Genomic DNA, 16,827 nt, shown 5'->3' on the forward strand with positions numbered 1-16,827 from the left:
AATAAGTTTTACTTTTAAATTAATACTTTTCCATCTCCAATCATTGGTGGCTTTTTGATATTTGACTGTGTTGGTTCTTCTTTTGCTCTATTCATCTCTATCCCAGGACTATTTCCTAGGAGGCTGATCTCTATAGGTTGTATTCAACAGGTTCCTTTGATCCTCTCTCCCCTATTTCCCCACTGAGTTCAGCCAATGAGAAACACTTGCAGGAGATCATTGGGTTGGGGGAGGATAGGTCAAAACCTGTATTCCCACCCCTACTGGCTTCTCTAGTCAGTTTTTATTGGGGGGTCTTCCTCCATAGCTACAGAGATCACTAGTAATATGATTCTGAAAATACACTTTCCTCCCTCTGTCCCTTCAAGCCTGTTTTATCAGGGTTCTCCAGAGAGACAGAACTGATAGGAAACCTATAGAAAGAGAGATAAGAAGAGATTTATTAGGAGAATTGGCTCACTTGATTATGAGGACCGAGAAGTCCCATGGCAGGCCATCTTCAAGCTGTAGAACCAGGGAAGCTGGTAGCATGGCATGGTCCAAGTCCAAAGGCCTTACAAACAAGAAAGCTGATATCACCACTCTCAGACCAAGGCCAAAGGCCTGAGAACCCAGGAGGCCCTCTGGTTCAAATCCTGGAGTCCAAAGGCTGGAGAATCTGGAGTTCTGACATCTAGGGGCAGGAGGAAGATGTCTCTACTCCAGAAGAGAGAAGGCAAGAATTTGCACTTCCTCCTCTGCCTTTTTGTCCCGTCCAGGACACTCAGCCAATTGGGTGATGCCTGCCAATTTCCGCCAGAAACACCTTCACAGACATACCTGGGGGAGCCCAATCATTCTAATCAAAACCAAAACCACCTGGGTTTGCCTTTTGGGAGATGAGAACCAGGCTCAGTGCCTGCTGAAGCACTGAGGGAAAATAATGCTTTACCAGCTCTCCTAGTCTCCCTTAACCCAGTCAAGCTGGCACCCAAAGTCGACCCTCACAGGCCTCAGGGTGGCAATGGCTCCCCACTGTTGCTCTCCTGGAGGTGCCTCCTTGCCCCTCATTGGTCCCTTTAACCCTGAGCACCTATCTGTAAATAGTCTCTTCACTGAAATCTCCTCCACTAAACCCTCTGGATGGGCTTTCTGTTTACCTGAGACCTGATAATTCCTAATTATAAGAAAACTTTTGTTTATTATTTCATGAATATTGGAAGGGAAAAAAAAAGAAGAGTTCTGGAGTTTCCACTCAAACAATTTCTACCTGAAGATAATAACAATGAAGATAATATTTATTAAGCTTTTACACTTCTATTGTGTAGCAGGCCTTGTGACAAGTGCTTTTTTCCCTTTAATTAAATCTTCCCAACTACTCTATAAAACAGGTATTATTATTTTATACATGGGGCATTAGGCACAGAGAGGTTAGGTCATTTATTTAAAGACAAAAGTAGCAAGGGGCGGAGCCACAAGTAGAAGCCTGCCAGGCTGAACCCACATCTAATCCCCTTGGGATTGACTTCCTAACCAGAGCCTGGGGCAGGGGAGATTGAATCATGAATGCCAGGAGAACTTTGTAGCAAAAAAGCAGTTCACCACAATCTCAATTCATTGCAGATTCTTGTCATCTCTCAAATACAGATATCTACTTTATGATATGTACTTGCTTGTTTTAATATTGAGTTGTTTCTACTTAAATATTTGAGTAACATTGAACATTCAGGAAAATTCCCCAAGTCTTTCCTATAGCTTATGGTGCCCCCCACATAATGCTTCTCATATTCCAAAAGCCTAGACCAATATGAGACAATTTGTAGCTTTCAATACTAGAAACCCTTTCATTGCTTATTGTAACAGGCTCTATGAATAAATTTCGATAACCCTCAATATGTTTTTTTTTTTTATAATTGTCATATTTCAAAAATTCCTTTCTCCCTTGGCAATCCTCATTGTCTCGATAATTGGATCTTTGTGTGATGAACAACTGGACCTAAACCAAAGCCCCCTTGCAGTTTTGACAACAGTGTATTTGTTTTGTTTATTTGTTTGGATTGCAACAAATATTGCCTTCATTTAATGTGGAGCTATCTCAAATACTCATCACATGGTCTAGTTTTACTAGCAGACATAAAGTATTTGACACTTTGCGTCCTTTGCAACAAGCAACCTCTAAATTCCATGGGGGAAATAATCATTCTTAAGCCTTATTGATCAAGTAGATTTAGTGACACATCCATTACCAATTAGAGCACCATAGAAATCTGGGAGAGATATCCTCCTTTTACTAGTGAGGGCCTGATGCAGAGGAAGCTCTGACATAGTCAAAGTCACATTGCTGGTTAGGGGAAAAAAACAGACCTGGAGCCCAGGCCTCTTAAATGTTGGCCTGGCTTCTTATGTTGAGTCTTGCTGCTTGCTGGTTGCTGGCATGAAGTAGGTATGTATGAATCCCTCCAAGGCAGAGCCTGTGTCTAAAAATTCCTAACAAGAGAGGAATGAGCTCCTTTTTAAATGAATGTGACATCTGCTGAACCCCAAACATGTGAGACCATGTGGGTGATTTGGGGTTGAATCTTGGACTGCCAAACCTACAAGACCTTTCTGGGTGGACTGCTGTGACTCCTGGCTCTGTTGTATTTTATTAATATTTGTGTAGGCAAGATATTTCAGCTCTGAAGTCTCAATTTCTCATACATAAAGATTATCTTCCTCATAGATTAGGACAAATATGACAATGTATGTAAAGGGATAGCATAGGGGCTGGCATATCATAAGCATTCAATGAATACCAGCAAGGTAAATGATTACAAAATGAGTCATTTGGTTTGAAAATGGGTTTAATTGAGGTTGATTTGGGATGCTATGAGATCACCTGGAGTTTCCAGGATTGAAACCCAGGTTTATCTCACATCATGCTTCTAACTTTGTAAGCACTTTGTTTCTCTGAAAGCCCTTCCCTGGATCCATGCCTCCCGAAGAAAAACAAGACATGATAGGATGGTGGAGAGGAATGGGATTATAATTTTAAAAAATGGTGGAGAAAAATTTTAGTATATGAACATATAACATAGCCAAAAATTTTCTAGTAGGTAAGACAAAGAAAAAAATGCAGGAAGGTCCAGAGAAATAATGTGACCAATTTCAGAAATCAGTTAACCTTGATTTTGAATTCTAACTCAGCCACCAACTAGCTGTGTGATTTCAGACTGCTTACTTCTATTCTCTGAACCTTAATTTAGCCATCTATAAAACAGAGAGAGTGAAACTACTTTGTTCTTGAAAAGTTTAAAGATAATATGTGCAAGGGAATTGACACAGTTTCTGACACATAGCAGAGACTTAATAAAGCTAGCAGTTGTTAAAACTCTGCAGTTAGCCCATTGTAATGTTTATTCCTCAGACTAAGCCTGCGATTTAGGGCTCATAACTTGCATTTTACAGAAGAGGAACCTGAAGCTTACAAAATGTTAACAGTTTGGTTAAGGTCATGTAGAAGTGGGATGAAAACATATACACATCAACTACCAAGTCAATATATTTTTTTTCATCACACATCGTTTCAATTGTCTAATCAAGAGAAGAAGACTTGTTTATCAGAAAAGACAAATATTTCTCTGGCTTGCAGTCCTGAGACACATTGGTTACGAGGGCCGTTAAATGAACAGAAGTCAGCAAAGTAACAACCAATGTCCCGAATGACAGTTTTACAAGAAAGGCAAAGGCCTTGTCTGTATTGCTGGTTCTTAAATCGCAGGCCTACAGTAAAACTCAAGGACAGAGTGAAAAATAAAGTTATTTAAGGTAAATTTGGGGGGTGGAGAAGATGATGTGACCCAGACAGGCTTCTTGTGGTGTCAATGCAAGGTTAAAGCTGGGAGCCTCTTGAAAAGTGAATTCTTATAAAATATCCATTTTCAGTTAAATTTTATAGTGGGTTTTTGACTATAGCATGACGAATAGTGAATAGTTTTCATATGCATTTCTTTAATTCCAAGACAATGAACAGTTTACAGAGACGTATGATGGGAATCAGGCCATGTATACAAGATGTGGCACATGTTTTTCTAGGAATTCAGCAAGAATTTGGACAAATAAAAAGAGAAACTTCACCAGATGTTGGGACAAGGAAATGGCCTTAAAGCATATCTTATCAATCATTGCCTATAAATGATAGTCATTCCCTATTTCATGACTGCCAAATAGTTTCATCCGAATACAAAAAAAAGAAAATTAATTCTTCCTTAATCTTCTTAATCAGGGGACTCTATACCTAGTTTCTCCCTTGCACAGTTATCTTGTAGTATGTGGCTTTATTTTTTGAAATGAAAACCTTTATTTTTCATTTCTTTATAGCAGAGACAACACTAGCGCCCCCAAAATGGTCATGCTGAAATATCAAGTGGGATAGCTTATATAAAGTTCTTAGAAACATACAAAACCTTGTACAGAGTTGAGTTATATTAAGTAGATACACATTTTCTAAATTATAGAAAAATTCTAAAACGTGTTCATAAATACTTCATTCTTTAGTAACAAATGATAGAATATAACATCCTAATTGTGTATATATATTTATATACACATGCCTTGTTGGGAAATTTGAACTAATAATTTCCAATACCTATTAGGAACTAAGCATTTTAAATACTCTGCATCATTGAATATTCACAACAATCCTTTGAGAGATCACTGACCTGCTTTTTTAGTTAAGAGGGTCTATAATATTCCCAAGACTGGGCAGCTAGCTTTCACAGACAAATTCTTTAAAGAGATGGTAAATTAACTCAGACTGCTTGGTGTACTAGTATTCTCTTCATCAATCCATTAATGAGGCCACTTTCTCATTTTTGTGAAAAGTATGGTTAGAGGAGATGCAGGTACTTTTCGTGAAATGCACATGCATGTCATGTCCAGCAGATGCCTATGGCCCCAGTTTATTTTCTCATGTGGATAAAGATAGATTGGGAACCTACGTATTGTCTTATGGACAAACATTGTTTAGTAAGTGTTTTGAATAAAGCATGCTCCTTAATCCATGTTGTGATGGGTTGTGGAATTTATCCTGAATACTAATGCAAACAAGGTGGCCATTACCTAGCATGATAAAGTGTTAGCCAAATGACATTGCTCAATGGCACTAGTGGCTGAATTAAACAGATTGAAAATATATTTTAATGAATAAGTGTTTCTTAAGTGACAATGATATGATAGGGTGAATACTATATTGAATAAAACAGAATCCAAGAAGTAGGATTATATAATAGCATAATGGAGTTATTGGATTTATGCTTTTCCATTCTTCAACCTCACTAATTAGTAAGAGAAGATAAAAACGAGGAAGCTGTCCTTGGTGGTGAATAAAACACTATGAACACAAAGGAGTAATTTTAAAGTGGAGCACAATATTCTCAAAATTGATAGAAATTAATGTTCTTTAATTGGGACACATAAAAAAGTGATAAAATAGGATGACACAAAACAAATCAAATGTAATGATGATAAAATGTTAACTGCATCAACAGTGGTGATTTTATTATACAAATCACTGATATTAACAATTTAAAAATAATTTGATAAATCAAATATATATTTGAAGCTACTAAATATATTAATTATAAAATGGAAAATTCTAATTATTTCATAATGATTAGAACATATGATGGATTAAATGCAGCTGAGGAGAATGTTAAACAGAAAAATAAACTAGAAAACATAACGAAGAATGAAGTTCAAGGAGTTAATGAAAAGTATTGTAAAAGTCATGGAATATATAGGATAAAATAAAAAGCTACCCATTAATTTGTATTTTAGAAAACAATAGAAAAAACATAGAAGGCAATATATTAATCGACTGGAAGCTGAGATACCCTGGGATTTATTGAAAGACACAAATTATTAAACTTAATAAACATGTTACTTCAGAGTAAATTAAAAAAAAATCCACTTCTAGACACATCAGAGCAAAACTGTAGACCAGTAATAACAAACAAGCTAAAAATTAAAAAAGAGAAAAGACTTACTGTCTAAATGCAAAACAATTGGACTGGGAATTGACTTTTCCACAGCAACACTGGAAATCAGAAAACAGTGGAATAACATGTTGAAAACAGGGAAAGACAATTGAATGCTCAGCAAAACTATCTTTAAAAACAGTGCAAAATAAAGATATCTTTAGAATAAGTTAACATTATTTGACTAAATAAATTTCTAAAATGATGTACTTTAGGAAAAATTAAATTAAAATAATTCTCAAATTGCTATAACGAAAAAAGAGAATAAGGAACAAAAACTGAAAAAAAATCCATGGAGATAAAATCTAAATGAATTTTTAATATTAACAATGATGATGATGATAAAAACTATCTCTAAGATATAGGGTTAATAAAAAGCAAACCAAGAAAATACTAAAATATTTCACAGTAGTAGCATGGGACCTCTATGGAGAAAATTTCAAAGTTATTAAGATGAGAGGGAGGGATAGAAAGAGCCATGATGAAATTTTGAGGGTGATGGATATGTTCATTATTTTGGCTGTGGTAATGGTTTCATAATGTATGCATAATTCAAAGTCTATCAAATTGCATACTTTAGATATGTATAGTTCCTTGCATGTCAATTAAAGCTCAATAGAGAGGTAAACTAAAAATAGAATGCAAAAATATCAAAATAATTGGAGAAATTAATTTACCTATTGAGAAACATTCAACACTTAAAGGTATTAGTTCTTTACAAATTAATCAATGAATTTAATACAATTCCAATAAAAATCTAAGTAGGTTTTATTAATCAGCTGACAAAGTGATTAAAATAACTTTAGAGGAAACAGAAGAGGGCCTAGAATGAGCAAAACCAGATAGATGCATATTCTCTATCACTTATCAAGATCTACTATAAGAGCAAAATAATCAATATATAGATTGTTACAAACACTGATGTAGAAATAGAGAAGTAAGCAATACAACAGAATAGAGAACTCAGGAAATAGACTCATGAATATATAGAAACTTTATATGTAATAGAAGTGAAAGGATATATTGTTTGGAGAAAGCATATATTGGTTAGTAAATGCAGTAATAGTGCAAGCAAAATTAGTTAATATTAAAATATTAAATAATCCCTACCACACATGATACAAAAAAGCAATTCCAGAGAGATTATAAAATTAAAATTTGGAAAGTACAATTTAATAATTCAATATTATTCAAAGGAAAGGTAGGCAAGTATCTTTACCTTCTTAATATAGAAAAATACTTATTAAAATTAAATACAGAAAGTACGATTCATTGAGAAAAGTTAGACAAATTCAATCATACTAACATTAAGAATATGTGTTCTTCTAAAGTTACATGAAAGAAAAGAAAATACAAGCCTCAAACTAGAAGATAATCTGTAACACATTTACTAATAAGAGATTAATATCCATAACATATAACGGACTACTGGCACTGTAAGAAAAAGATAACCAAACCAATAGAAGAATTGGTAAAAGACATGACAGACATTTTACAGACTAAAAAACTATAATGATCACTAAACATGGAAAGTATTTACCTTCATTAATAAAAACGAAATAAAAATCACAAGTAGATACCATTTCATTCTCACCAGGTTAGTAAATATTAATATTTATGATGTCTGGCATTGGCAGGATTATAAAGCAACAGTAACTTTTAATATTATGCTGGTAGAGGTGTAATTAGTAAAATTATTTTAGTAAACAGTTTGCCATTATCATGTAAGGTTGAAGTTGAACATACCCTACAATCAGTAATTTAACTTTTAGGAAATTATACCATCAAAAATACATTGCATATATACACTAGGAGACATGTATATGGATGTTTATGCGATACTATTGTTATTCATAAGAGTAAAGATAAACTATCCAAATGTTGATCAACAGAAATATGGTTACATTATGTATGGTTTATTCATATACTAGTATACTATACAAAATTAATCACGGATGAATTATAGCCATATGCTTCAGCATATATGAATCTCATAAACAATACTGGATAAAAAAAGTGAAGACAAATATATTCAGTATGACACATTTATATAAAGCTTCCTAAGAATACTTACAAATGTATTAAACCTAAAATGAAATGTAAATAAATGATAATTCAGAAGTACAGTTCCACAGTACTATTAATGATCTATTTAATAAAGTATATGATCAGTAAACAGAAAAGTTCTTCTGGATATATGAAGTATATATTAACATTAAAATAATTTAAAACCTCATAGATTCCAATTGTGTGGGTAAGAAGAGTACAAGTATGCATTTATGCATGCTCATAGACAAAGGCTGAAAGGCACAATAGAAAACAACTAAATGAGTTGTAGATTATGAGTAGGTAATTGCTGACACACACACATTTCTTTTTGTATTATAAAATGTCCTTGACTATCAGTGATATCTTTTAGATTAAAAGTGTGATTTATTTTCCAAATATAAAAAATAAAAAAAATTAAAATGTCATTAGGGAAGTTAATATTCAAAATTATTTCTAATTATATCTCATGGGTGAAGATTCATTTATAGGAGAATTTTATATTATTCCATACCGTGTTTAAAATTTATAAACAATAGTTTTTTGTACAGCCAAACTGTACAAAAAATTATACAAGAAAACTAATATTTTTCTTTTCTTTCTTTTTTTTTTTTTTGAGACAGAGTCTCACTCTGTTGCCTGGATTAGAGTGCCGTGGCATTAGCCTAACTCACAGCAACTTCAAACTCCTGGCTCAAGTGATCTCCCTGCCTCAACATCCCAGAATACTAGGATTACAAGCATGAGTTACTGTGCCTGGCCAGAAAACTAATTTTTAAAAATGATTTTGAATCTATTACCTTTCAACAGCAAGTTTGCAGCAATAATTATTCATTTAAACATTACAGCATATGTCCAACTCCAATTCATGCATGATTGCATGGAATTCCCAAGAATCTAAAGAAAGGCATTTCTGTAAAGACCCATTCTTAAACTAAATCTTAATATTATGCTTTTTATTGGGGATTTATCCCTTAAAAGGAATGAGAAATAATTTTAATGAACAATTTTCACAAATTGGAAGGTTGAGCTCAATCACATTTATATAAAGTCATTTGTCATACAGCACACACAAGAGATAAAGCTGACTCTCTTTCAGTAAATGGTGTATTGATTTTACAGCTGTGCATGCACATTGTACTATTTAGAGAAAATGTCTGTTCCAGTTCCTGCCTATTCTATGGGAATATATGTCCACAAACTTAATAGTAAGGTGAGAACTCCTCTAATTTGTTTACATTATGTGGTATTTACCCTGGAGTGTGGTAACTATTAGGTAAAAAGAAGAAATCCACATGACATTGAACAACTTCTTTCTTTATTAAAAGAAAGTGTGTATGTGTGGGCATGTGCATACACACACACATACACACACACACACACACACACACACAAATATACAAAGAAAGACAGAGAGACAGTGAGAAAATGAGAATCTATTATGGCCAGGTACTGTGCTAGCCACTGGCAATATAAAATTTAATAAAGCATTGTCCCTACATTATAAGATGAGATTATATTGAGGTGGACTGTCAAGTTCAATGCCACGTGTCTATATGTAAATAGTGCCGAAAGGAAAACAAAGCTTCATTGTGAATAGCCTGAGTCAAGGGAAGAGTCACAGGAGAGGAGATGCTGAGCCTTAAAGAGGCTGTTGAGAGAATGAGAAGAGGAAACACATTCAAAGCAAACTCTGCATTAGCACTGAAGTCTGAGAGGAAGATATTTATAGAAATATGCATCCTTCACTGAGCTTGGAGCAGGGATATATCACATGCAGGCAATAACATCAGAGACTACAAGTGAGAGCATCAAAAATAGCCTTGAACCTGGAATTTTTGAGCAGGGAAATAGCATTTTTATTATAAGTAGTATATGTATACCATGGAGTACTACTCAGCCATGATAAAGATAAATTAATACCTTTTGCAACAATCTGGATGGAACTGGAGACCATTCTCCTAAGTGAAGTATCTCAAAAATAGAGAAACAAACACCACATATACTCACTATTAAACGGTAACTAATCGATGAGCACACATATGCACAGTGGGAAGTAAACCTCATTAGGTAGGGGCAAAAACCTACCTAATGGGTACAATGAACACTATTTGGGTGATATGCACACCTATAGCCAGGACTCAAGCCTCTGACATGGTGGCGGGGGCATGGGGGAAGGGGTGGCAAGGGCAATATATGTAACCTTAACAATATTTGTACCCCCATAATATGATGAAATAAAAAGGAGAAAATTAAAAAAAATTAAAAATTAAAAAAAATTAAGCCAGACAATGAAATTGAACAACCTAAAGGTCAAGAAGAATGACTACTCCAGTGAAATAGGAAGCCTCAAATATTAGCTGTAAAACATGCCTTAGTCTCCTCCTGCCTCGTGTTGGCCACTGACTTCTCCAGAGGATGACTGGAAGGCTCTCTGAAAGCGTATGGGCAATAACAGTGACACCATCGAAAATGGCAATAACTTGTTTATTGAATGCATATTATGCCCACCATCCATGCCAAGTCCTTCATAAATGAGCTAACTAGAGCTCAAAGAAGTTTGTGATGTGTCACCAATTATTAAACTCCAAAACTCATTCTTTTATGCAGAACTGCCTTCCACATCTGAGTGCAGGAAATATCTGAATGGCCACATCAAGTTGGTGTTTAAATTGCTGTATCAATTTACTGCAACAATGTTTCGGCCTTAATCATATCTTTCTGCCTTATAGTAGTAATTCAGAATATGAATTTGGAGGGAATTTTGACTTTGGTCAGTTTAGTCAGAGAATTTTGACTTTAGTCAGCCACAGTTTAGTTGAAGAGTTAGATAAGAGCACACATAATCACTTCAATAATAAGTGTGATGTTTTCAAGTTGCAAAATTCCCATGTGGCCTGGGGTGTGGGAGGTATTCAGAAAAAATTGATGTTAATGCATTTTTCCCAGGTGTCCTGAGGTACACAGATGATCACAGCTACATGAAACTTATTGCACAAAAATTTAAATTCACAAAATAGATACATTAAGGAGTGCTGCTTCTCAAGAGAAAAAGCAATTTTCACACTACACAAGGATTTCTTTAACTAGCAAATTCCCCCCTAGTGTATTTCAATTAGGTTTCCATTTACAATAAAGAAAAAAAATCAATTTGCCAGCAAGTTTGCAGTAACATATCTATTGCACATAGCAAAATACAGTAGTATCACTTTTTAGAGTTTTGAACAAACTCCTGGACAGAAAACACTTTGAAAAACACACATTGAAATACTGCATCTTAGTATGACACACACCCTTAAAGTGTCTAGTTGGTCTGGTGTATGATAAATTCACCAGTACTGAGTGTTCATTGCATGCCAGCAAAATGCACAAATTAATTCCTCCTGATGAACTCCTTCTTTTCTGATATAATTTTTTCTCACTGCTATTATCTGGAAACAAGTTGACACTGGCTTCTTACACATAGGACTTATCTAGACTTCCAGCTGTTTGGCTGATAAGGAGATTACTAAACTTCTAACTCAGCCAGATGGTAGGTGGCCGTGTTTGACTTGAAATATTTTCAGCTCTTTGGATTAACAGAGAGCTGACAATTTTAAGGATAAGAAGAACTCTCCCCTCCCCACTTCTCGGGGTAGTGTTTATTCAGAGGAATAAACTTTCATACTTATGATTGGCATCTCTGAAGAAGGCAGAATCTGATTGACTGCATGGAGAACATGAAATTTATTGAAAGTATAAACGGTAACTGTGGTGTACAAAAAAAAAGTGGCTTTTGTCCTTATGAGGATGAGTAAACTGGAAAATATTTTCACACAAACTAAATCTCTTACATAGATGTCCCTTCTCTGAAAACCTTTAGCAACAAGATACTGGCCAGCATGTTGGTGATGGTTAGATGTAAGTCATTCCAAATGACCTCTTAAATACAAAGGAAATACTGGGGACAGAGTATATATAACACTCAGAGTAAAATATGAAAAATATGTATTTTTGAGTCTCCTAGGGACTACCTGCATAACCTTGGGCCTTTCTTTAATCTCTAATAGCTTCTTTCCTTATATGCAAAATAGGGACCAATGTGTCTACCTCTCATGGCTTATAATCCATGAGGTATTAGCTATTATATAGTTTTATGGTCATTCATAACATCTCTTCTTACACAACTCTTCTATAAAACAAGCTGTCTTACTGGCTATAAGCATCCCTGTAAATATTTCTTGTGTTTTTAGAAAATGTTGGCAATTACAAATCAAATTCTAATCGCTACTATAAGTCAGCCAAATTACACCATGAATAGGTAGTTCACTGATCTGTACCAAGTACTATCCTAAGTATTCAGGAAAGAAGCATGAGAATGTTCACGAATGTTTTGATTTACTCACAGATACTGTAGACTGATAGCAAAAATGGCCATGATTCGCCACCTGTTCCTGTAGCTGTGGCCCTTGCAATGTGACTTTGTAGCTCTTTTTATCAAAAAAATGGAGTGTATTTCCCCAACTCTTTTAAGGGGGCTGAACTTCTGACCTCCTCAGCTAATAAATAATAGAAAGTGATGAAAATGATGGTTGGCCAGCTTTGAGCTTAGGCCTCAAGAGACCTTAAACATTTTTGTTCTTTGCCCTGCTGCTGCCATGAGAATAAGCTGGACTATCCTACTGGAGGATGAGATACCATGTGGAGAAGAACCCACTTACACCAGTCAAAACCCTTCTAGACCAGCTATAGCCAGTGGAGCCCCTAACACCTGAGAGAGTCCAGACTAGATCAGCAGGGCTGCCTACTCAACCCATGTCTGCCTGTAGATACATGAGTGAGCTTAGCTGATCACAAAAACAATTGATTGGTTTCACATGAACATTATGTATCAGAAATCTCTATATCTCAGTCTGGAAAGGAAAATGGGCAAATGAATAAATCTATGAGGTCAGAATAATGGCTTAGCCAATTGAGGCAAACTATAAACTGTAATAGGCCATGGAAAAGGAAGACATCATTGGCATAGAAAGGATTCAGAGATTTTGCAATGTGGTGCTATTAGAACCAAATCTAGAAGAATGGAAATGCTTCAGTATGTGGCGGATTTCCAAATTTAGGAACATTTTGTGGCATGGTAAAACAGTTTTACTTTGTATTAATGCTATTTAGAAAGGGGTGGTTTAAAGAATCATAAGCAGATTTGCATTTTAGAAAAAACACTTTGATGATGATATGCAGGGTACACTGTTAGAAAGGGAAGGAGAAAGAAGGTCTGCTAAAGCCTTTCTAATAAGCATTCATCTAAAAGATATTGAAGATCCCACCAAAAGACACAGTCAATGAGAACAAAGGAGAAGAGATGGATTTGAGACACATCAGAAAGTAGAATCTATGGATGGAACTGTTGCTTTTCATTGCAGTGCAGAATCACCCGACAGCAAGGTAGTATATTGCAGAACTGATAAGTCTCTTACTCCAACTGCTTTTTAGAAATGCACTGTGGGATTTTGATGGAAGGATTTAGTCTCTGAACTTCTAAAAAATATCAGCTTTTGAAAAGTAGAGAATATGGGGCCCCTGAGGATACAAGTGATTGAGTTTAGCTCTATTTTGCAGCCTGAATCTAGAGCCTTTGTAGACAAAATTGGGACAGGTGCTACAAGCTTCACACACTTGTGGGTGCCTGTCTGGGACACTGCTTGAATTTGGGTCCAAAGTTGCAGCAGCTTCTGGGGACATGTGTGCTTTCCTGAAATCAGTGATGGAATGGCCATTTACTTTTTCTTATGTCGTTTTACCTTCCTTTTTTCCCCATTAAGCTCTAACTCAACCTTGTTTCAGAGTAGTGGGCTGTGAAAGTGGGCTTAGAAGATTAAAGATCTTCATAAGGAAGGTATGAAATACGGCTCTGACAATTTGATGCTGATCGTTTGTGATGTGTGAAATTAAATCCTTATCCAATGTGCCTAGACAATGCAATTAGTCTTGGGTGTCTATATTAGGAAACATTTTTTTGTTAAATCAATGAAGGAGCTCAGCTCAAAAATAGACCACTCTGGGGAAAAAAAAGTTTTAAGATGTAAGTCATTTAGTGCCAAAAGTTTCCAATACAAAAAGTACAAAAAGGATGATGACAAAGAAAAAGAGAAAGCTAAATGACTTGTCTGTTAAAGGATGTATGCTCTGATTAATTATCTGCTTATAACTTTCATGCATTTATTTATCCATCTTTTAGCATATGTTTGTTGAGATCTACTATGTATGACACACTTATCTTAGGAATAGTGCTGAACAAAACAGAGGGGGGCCTGTGTTACAGTGTTTCCAATCTCCAGAGGCGTGAGGACGTTAAACAAATACAAATTTAAAACTATAACAAATATCATGTAGGTGAAGCAATACAAATAGCCAACACGAGAGCAAGGACTTTGTCACAGTGGTATGTATCAGGCACTATTCCAAGACTTTAACATCCATCTAGCAATTCATTTAATCCTTACAATGTAGATACTGTTATTACTCTTATTTGGGGAATGGGAAAAATGAGATGAAAAGAGATTAAGTTTCCTCAAGGTCACCCACCTAGTAAGTGGCCAAGTAAGGATTACAAACCAGGCAGTTGGACTTGTGGAGGGCATGTTCTCATCCACTGCCACCTGCCTATGCCCACATCAAAGAGCGAATCTCTACCTAGTAACCTGATCCTCTTCTCTATTGCAACATGTCTCAGTCATCCTTTGGGATATAGCCTATGACGAGCCTTCTATGACACTGTCATCAAATCCCACAGAGAAAGTTAATGACTCTACTGCATGTTTTTAAATACAAGAATAATATAGTGGGACTGTGAGCATGCACTCCCGTGACTTCAATTCCCTGCATCTGATACTTAATAATGGATGCAAAATCTCAAGCAAGTTATTTAACCTCTCTGTGCTTCCATTACACATCCATCCTGGCACCACCACCTGGACCACTGGTAGATTGCCATCATTTTGGAATAACTGGGAACATAGAAAGGAAGGTCATCACCATATTACAATGGTTTGTTATGCTCAGAGCTGTACCTTCAACATCTATTAATAAAATGATGCCTGTAATACAGGAGGTGCTTAGCAAATACTGTTCACTGAATGAATAAAATCCTTTCATGAGATTTGCCATTCTACTTGTCTCTCTTGTCCAATGATCTTTCTAGTAACATTGGGTGACTTGATATTCTTTTAACCCACTCTGCATTTTCTTATATCCATGGCATTGTTTGTATTATTCTCTCTGCCTATAATAAAGAACCACAATAAATCCCTTATCTGGTCTCTGTGACCAGATGCATGAAAGAATTGTTGGGGAGGGGAGGAGTATTTTATAAAGATGAATTGGTGTAATTGCATATTATATAATGTCCTCAGTAGGGCCTGAGACAACATCCTGTTATCAAAATACATTCATATTTCTGGAGCACAACATATATAAACATTAACGCTAAGCTTAATTAATGAAGACTCTAGCATTTCAGCTCATTTTAGATTGTGCTACTATGTGAGCTAGGAAAATACTTTTAATTTTAAGAGATTTTTGGACTTACCAATTACAAATAAAGTACAGTGGGCCTATATTCCCCCTATGCATGATCTCTATTGGTCTAATTCTTACCCATACCTCAAGGGTAAGACCTGATAATACCTTCACAGAAAGTTCATCCAGTGTTCTGATGCTGAAATTAACTTCCTTGTCCTCTATTCCCACCATTCTCAATTCCTTGAGCAGAGTGGTGACATTTTCTGCCTTGTGCTTGATTTAGATGTACATATACTTGTTCTTCTTTCTAAATGGAAAGATTCTTAAAGGTCAGAAAAACACCTTATTTATATTTTATCCTTTGCCCTATCTAAGAGAGATATTATCCTCATCGTAAGTAGGACTTAACTGAGCCTAAAGAATGGCTAGAACTTGGAGTGAAAGGGGAAGAGATTTCCTGAAGATATGAGAACTAGAGGGTGAGAAGACAATTTCATATACTGATTAGACCCTACAGACAGGCACTTACCAGCATGTTGCATACGCTATGTAATTCAGAACTAACAAGCCTAAATGAGGAAATTGAGACTTAGAGGGGTTGAGTGACATGCAGTTAAATAGTGGCAACATAATGATTCAAACTTAAGACTGCTTGACTTTAAACTCTATGTTTTTTTCCCACTGTATTCTCCACTTAGCAGAGATGCTATGGTCTAGGAATTTGAGGAATCTTAATGAATCTTGAAAGCTATCTACAACTCTTATGCAATTATAGACATATATCTGGAAGAAGAGAATTAAATAAAGAAACAATATTTCCCTTAGATGCATTTGAGACTTCAGGGCCAAATAAGTCCTCGCACAAGGTTAAAAGTGTCAAAGGAATTTATCACCCTTTTTGTTGCAAGGAAATGAAGGATAATGGAGATAATATTTAGAAGGAGTCACTAGGTACAACAAGATTGCAAACTTAATTGTAATGCTGATCCCCTCTGTGCCATCTTATTAAACAGCCAGGAAAATCCTTTATCACAAAAGATTTCCAAGGATGTGACCTTTTCCTTCTCTCCATTTCTATTTCACTTAAATTATCACCCTGAAGATTTCAAAGGGGTGCTCTCAGCAGTCTGATAGATTGAAGCCCCTCTCTAACTAAAGGAAACATTGATTGTGTAAAAAGAAAAAATATCAGAGGCATCCCCCATAGGTCTCTGTGAAACCATGTCCTCATGTGGGGATTTTTTTTTTTTTTAGATATTTGCTAACTCTTTAAAAATGACAAAGT

At 35.5% G+C, this 16,827-nt stretch overlaps 1 protein-coding gene across 7 annotated transcripts in view; it reads right to left on the reverse strand.

The window, feature by feature from the left end:
- Positions 1–16,827, reverse strand: part of LOC142870624 (teneurin-4-like) — a 2,325,019-nt gene that overhangs the window by 1,437,410 nt on the left and 870,782 nt on the right. For 6 of the 7 annotated variants that reach the window (XM_076002352.1, XM_076002347.1, XM_076002349.1 and 3 more), the window contains one exon: positions 6,006–6,055. The exons of the other annotated variant lie outside the window; for it this stretch is intronic. The gene's annotated coding sequence lies outside the window, so the exon portion shown is untranslated. The remainder of the gene's footprint in view (positions 1–6,005; positions 6,056–16,827) is intronic. 7 annotated transcript variants of the gene reach the window in all.

The sequence above is a fragment of the Microcebus murinus genome, chromosome 4 (assembly GCF_040939455.1).
Source record: "Microcebus murinus isolate Inina chromosome 4, M.murinus_Inina_mat1.0, whole genome shotgun sequence".
Classification (NCBI taxonomy): Eukaryota; Metazoa; Chordata; class Mammalia; order Primates; family Cheirogaleidae; genus Microcebus; species Microcebus murinus.